This window comes from Arachis duranensis, chromosome 3 (assembly GCF_000817695.3).
Source record: "Arachis duranensis cultivar V14167 chromosome 3, aradu.V14167.gnm2.J7QH, whole genome shotgun sequence".
Lineage (NCBI taxonomy): Eukaryota > Viridiplantae > Streptophyta > Magnoliopsida > Fabales > Fabaceae > Arachis > Arachis duranensis.
In genome coordinates this window covers 123,538,699-123,545,191 of record NC_029774.3, presented here as the reverse complement: position 1 = coordinate 123,545,191, position 6,493 = coordinate 123,538,699, and the positions used below count along the sequence as shown (strand labels likewise).

At 34.0% G+C, this 6,493-nt stretch overlaps 1 long non-coding RNA gene across 1 annotated transcript; it reads left to right on the top strand.

The window, feature by feature from the left end:
* Positions 1-4,343: 4,343 nt before the first annotated feature.
* LOC107480959 (uncharacterized) lies at positions 4,344-5,182 on the top strand. The gene is made up of 3 exons (XR_001590528.3): positions 4,344-4,462; positions 4,734-4,816; positions 5,123-5,182. It is a non-coding gene; the product is annotated as an uncharacterized LOC107480959 (long non-coding RNA).
* The last annotated feature ends 1,311 nt before the right edge of the window (positions 5,183-6,493 follow it).

Below are 6,493 nucleotides of genomic sequence, written 5' to 3'. Positions count from 1 at the left end.
TCGACCACGAGCAGGGGGCATAATGGATAAAGCAACGAAGTCCGATGGTTATAAAGATGATCTGATAGTTTAAAAGGACTCAAAATAAACAATTTGTACTTGAAACAAGTTGTGAAGTCCAAAAAAAAAAAAGAAAAACAGCTCGAATTTAAATGAGTTGTATGAAATTAGATCAAGAAATAGCCACGTTTTAATTAAATGATTTGAAATGAAACAAATCGTAAGACCTTAAAACTACTCGCATCGAACGAGCTAGATGAGGTTATACTAAAAAATAATTACGAGTTTTGAAATAAACGATTTGTATCAAAACAAGTCGTAAGAAATCAGAATAAGTTTTAGAAAGGTGATTTGTATTAAAACAAGTCATGTATCCTCAAAACAACTCGAATTGAACGAGTTGTACGAAACCAGGACAAGAAATATTCTTTGGTTAAGCACGATGTGCTAAAACCAGTCATACAAAGCTTACAAGCCTTAAATAACTCGGAAAGAACGAGTTGTACCAATCAGTCTTAGAAAAAAGACCTGGTCAAAAGCAAGTCGTTTAAAGAGGGAAAAGTATTTATAGCACGCCAGGGGCATAAGGGTAAATTGACGCGATCATTAAAGAAACGCGTTGTTACCAATGTAACTGCTCCCATGTGTAAATGCGAAAACCCCAATGGACGCGACGTTTGATTATACTTGGCGGTTAAGAAATTTAAAATCACGTCGGTTACAGACCCAAGTTCAATACTCGAATCCAACTCATAAGCAAAAGAGATTGGACTCGAGTAGGGGCACTGTTCCTACCCTGACCCAACGCTATGGCCCAGGTCCAAATACGCCAAAAGGCCCAATCCAAAGATTGGCTTTCGTTATTCACCGACCTCTTCAAAAGAGGTCGGACTCAACACAGACTTCTTTCCAAAGAAGTCGGGTTCAAGAGATAGCTGGCAGATAACACTTATTCAAATAAGTAACTGCCCCTAAAATCTCTCAACCCACTTCCAGAAGCCATATCCCAACAATTCCTAGATAAAGGGACAGTTATCCACCTAAAAAGGTGGCACTACTCCAACGGTGGTTATTGAATCACCACTATAAATACCCTGACACCCTTCAGGTATCTCTAAGTTCCAATACATTCTAAACCTGCTTAACCCCATGCTGACTTAGGCATTGGAGTGTCTTTGCAGGTACCACCCCCCATCTATTGGAACACACAACTCGGAGGCGGCTCCCAGACGTAAACCAAGTCGGAGACCACACTCCTCCAACACTTGAGCCTCAAACAAGTCCAACCACCGTCCGGTTCTAGGTAAGCCCCGGAACATTGGCGCCGTTGCCGGGAAATAAAAGAACAGCAGCATATAATGGCGGATGATCAATAACATAGTCAGACAACCACTCGACATGAATAAGATGCAAGCATGTTAAAAAGAAGTTGGAATACAGTTTCTCTAATTTTAAAAAGTTTATATTATCATAGAGAATAAATTATTATTTTTATCATAAATATTCAAAATTTAACAAATTTATCTATAGAAAAACAAAATTAATTTTATATTCATAAAAAATTCACTTCAATCGATAAAATTATCCAAAATTCTTTAACACATTATTTGGATGAAAGATGAAAAATGAAAGAAAAGAAAATAGGAGGAAAGAAAATAGAAGAAAAGAAAATAAGAGAAAAAATTGATTTTTTTTATATTGTTTGAATGAAGAGAAAATGAGTGAAAAAAAGATAAAAAAAATCATAACAAAGTGAAATTACATTAATACTCTTCATTTTTCTTTTGCTTTTTTAACACCATGGATAAATTAGTAATTTGACTTTCATTTTAGAATTTTCATGGTAAGTTTGAGAGAAAAATTTGGGGTGGATCTCACGCTACTATTTTTTCTTTTCTTCCAATTTCCATTGTTATTCAATCAATGGAAAATAAAATTTTCCATCTATTTTCCTTCCTTGCATTTTCTATTGATCCAAACAGTGTGTAAGTATCTTTGTAACCTATTCTATCTCATTCTAATTCCTAAACCAACACTTCTCTAACCCTTTATCACTAATATTAGCGCACTACCGTCGGTCGTCACCATGACCACTACCATCAGCTCTCTTTTTTCACCCCACTTCTTTGTGCTTATATCCACCTTCCATTGGTAAATCAAAAGAAGAGAGAGGCACTTTTCCAAATGATGAAACATAACTCTTGTTGTTTGCGATATTCGCTTCATAATCCATTGCCATGCAGGAAACTCCTTCAAGTTCATTTTACAAATTGGTTAAAAGGACTATTAGTTTAACGAGCAAATTTAATGGAGAACTAGAAACATATATTAAAAATTTAAACTTAAAACTCAAGAGAAAGAGAAAAAGTGAATTTAAGGTCCTCCTCCATTATTCTTTGTCGTTTGGTTAGAAAATGCCTAAGCAACACAACGCTAAAAGGATAGCAAAACGCAACAAGAGCAATTGGTTTACTAGGGAAGGATCCAGAGAGTGTAGAGTACATCAATAACACGGCGGCGGTAGTAGAGGGTGGCGGCAGCAATGGCAACAACGACGACGTTAGCTGGTGTTGAGTGTTGGACGTACGAAAAAGATTTGAATGGTGATGGCAAAAAGTTGTAAATTAGTATAATGGTGAAGGATTAAGGGTTGAGATTTGGAGTGTGATAAATTAAATTAGAAAGAAAAATTTAGGAATTTTGAAAAAAAAAAATTAAGATTTGAGTAGTTTTTGTCTGTCGAAATCTATTTTTTATGGATATAAAGTCTGTTTTATTTTTGGTAAGTGGATTTGTTAGTGTTCTGAACATTCATGAATATAAATGATAAAAACGGACATTTTAGTCTTTAAAAATATTAATACATACATGGATCTCTAACGGTTGTCGTCATCAGCCAAATCAATCCCTAGTCCAATTTTCAGCATGACTCGCTAACAGAAATTATTGAATTGGCACGTTAACTCGCACACGTGACAATTAAAGGTCCACGTATGCAAGAAGGACAAAACAATCATTGATCGGTGGTGAAACACGTTGGAGCAAAACGCAACATTTCTTCAACTCTCATGGAGCCGTTTCCTCTCCACAATATCTTTTTCTCTACTCTCTTCCACTACCGCCGCAACCACTTCCTCTGCATCTTCTTGCAAGACCTATCCATCGCTTCCTTCTTTTTCTTAAACCCAAAGAACCACACATGTGCCCTCTTTCACCCATGTCCTACAACGCTTAGGTTTACCGTCTCTGTAACTTTGCAACAGCCCCTCCCGGCACCACCTCTACGTCCTTGGCGGATCCCTCTTTGGCATAGGCTCTTTCCTAGCGATCACCATTTCCCTTCCTTTGCTACCTTGGCTCTTTCCTAGCGACCACCATTCCCCTTCCTTTGCTACCTTTCGCCTCAGCCTCCGCGACTTCACGTAGAAAAAGGCATTGAATTGAATGTGCTGTGGCATGATTGGTGATTGAGGTGACAAAAGACAGAACATAGAATATCAAAGGAGCTGTTGTTGCTGAGTGAGAGAGGAGGGCGACAGAAGAGGCGTTCTTATTGTGTGTTATGGAGGAGTTGCGATGATGACGGTGCCAAATATGAGATTTCACAGTAGAAGAAGCGAATAGTGAGAGAAAATGAGGCGGTAGTGGTGGTGCGGCTGGGTCTAACTATGAAAGGAAAATGAGAAGAAAGAATGAGGAAGAGAAAAGAAGAAAAGAGGTCGAAAAATTGACAAAAAATTATTATGTCTGACAGACATTAAAAACATCTCTTTATTAATTTTTTTGAAAACTAAAATATTAAAATTTTTGACACTGATTTAAATAATTACTCTTTATTCTATCATATAATAAAATTTTACAAAAAATGTAATATAACAAATATATTATCACATTAATGAAAATAAAAATATTTAACTCAAAAATAAATTTTTAACTTTCTATAAAAAAAATACTAAAAAATTGTTATAATTTATTTTTTTACCATCAATTATAAAAAATATAAATTAAAATATATTATTATATTACTAAATTAAAAAAAATTAATATCTAAAAATAATAATAAAAAACAATAAATTCTTGTGTTCTCTAGCATTCCTCCTAATTCTATTAAGGTCAATTTTATGGTGCTTATGAATTGATGGCTAAATTTTGTCTAACTTAATTTTTGTAGTAAGTTTTAATTTTTTAAAAATTATTTATTGTCATATCTTTTAAATTAAATATTTGTTTAATCTTTTTTAGTAAATAAACAACATCTTTTAGATACCATAGCATTCACCTTCTATTAAACAAATCCATGACCTGTAACTGGATTACAATATAAATATTACAAATGCCGCGGTGAAAAAGAAATAATAAAAAGTGATCAACACAAGATGATCTTCGTTCATCAACGCATAAAAACACACGGCACCCCCTCCAAACTCTGATTTGAGTCTTCCAACTCACCGATTCGGATTTCGTAAGTCCAATTTTTCGCATCACTCCTTAAATTATAGTTTTCGGCTATACTTAGGTTTCGAAATTCCCAGATATATATACATGTTGAATTTCACTTCGGTCTATTCCAGATTTCCATCTTTGTTGGTTCTCGTTATATTCTAATCTTTGGTAGTTACAAATTTCAAAGTTTTACTCTTTTCCGATTGGTTTCATTTGGGTTGGTGCCAATTTTCTGTTTATAGTACTCCTTCAGTAGGACGGAATATAACAGTGGGGTTTCTGCATTGCAGGGTTGGTTGGTGCTTCTGATTGATTTGTTTGTGGGAAGATGCATCCTCCCTTAACGTTACACAAGCACCCAATGTGCGCTGAAGTGAGTTTATTTGCTAATCAGTTGTTATTTTTGGTAGTGTGTTTAAGATATTGGGTTGTATGTATTACTAGTATGGCTGTTGCTATGATTTGATTTCTGTTAATTTTCCGATGACATGGATAATAGCTAGTTGGTTGTAGGACTTTTGTTCCTAAACACAAGACTTCGGTTGCTTAATATGTAATGTAAGTAAATTCTTACCTGCTAGGAGAGCAAGAGAAAATTTATGTTTTGTGTGTTGCCAGGAACCATATTTTAGGCTGTGTTGTGATAATTAACTGTTTTAGAAATCATATTTTTGTGCAGATTATTGAGCTGTTCCAGAAATGTCATGTGGAACACCCTCTTGGAAAATTCTTTAGTGAAACTGACCCCTTTTTTTAAATCTTGTTTTCCCATGGTTTCTGATGATTATGGATGTGTTCTAACAGAAAGCTCTGAAGCGAAAGGCCAACTTTGAAGAGAGCAAAAAGTTTAAGGAGCAACTTCGAGCTTTTAGGAAAGAAAATGCTGTAAGTGGCAGTCAATAGAACACATAACTTGGCACCAAGTTGGTATGATACACACTTTGCCGCTTTCAAAAGAAGAATATATGGTCATATGGTGTATCAAATATTGTTTACTTGCTGTATTGATGAATCAATTTGTATGTAGCTCAATTATTTTACCTTTGACCATGAGCATAACATCTTGTTTAGATTCTACCTGAGAGTTCAAAGTTCTATTGGGATCATGAATTGAGAATTTGAAATCTTGATGTGCAGTCATGTACTTTTGATTGTATATATTTTTATGTAAGTGAAGACTTTTTAGCATCCAACACCATGACATAATCAAACATAGGATTTGTATAAATTTCTTAATGATTTCAAGTTCGAGATGCTTCGCTAAGTTCGATCGTCAAACCTGAACAGAGTGTGAAGATTTTCTAAGACTTGCTAACGCAGAGGTACCTTGGTGCTTTCAGTACTTCTCATTGCTTTTATACGAGGGTAAACTTTCAAAAATACGCCTGAATAATTTTAAAACACATAAAAAATATTTCATATTAAACATATATTTCTCAAAAAATGTTTTTGAGTTTGAATTTTGATGCGATTTTTTACAAGTATGATTAGAAAATTAAAATAAGTATATAGTTAGCAAAAAATCACCAAATATTAAGAATAAAAATATCTCATTTTTCTGATCATACTTACAAAAAACTGCATCAAAATTCAATCTCTAAATTTTTTTTGAGAATACATATTTAATGTTGGTACTTTTATCACGTTTTTAAATTATATGAGGGCATTTTCGCCGATAATAAAATTCGAGTGCTTTTTGTCAGAATAAAATTATTTCGGTATATTTTTGGTAATTCATCATTTATATAATTATCATTTATATATTGTCTTAAACATAATTGCTATGGTGTGCTGAAGTTTCGAGATGATTGCTACCTTATTAAGCAGTGATGATTTCCTGGTTTCAAAATTCTAAGTTGTCTTACTGTGATTTTCTCCTCCTATTGAATAATTAGGGCTGGAAATGAGGGGAATTGAGTTAGATCGGCTTAAATTAAGTTTGGCTCACAACTCGACTCATTAACAATTGAACCTATTTCTTAAATCCGAGCTCACGAGTTGGCTCAAATAATAGAAATATAATCTATAATTCTATATCAATAAATTATAA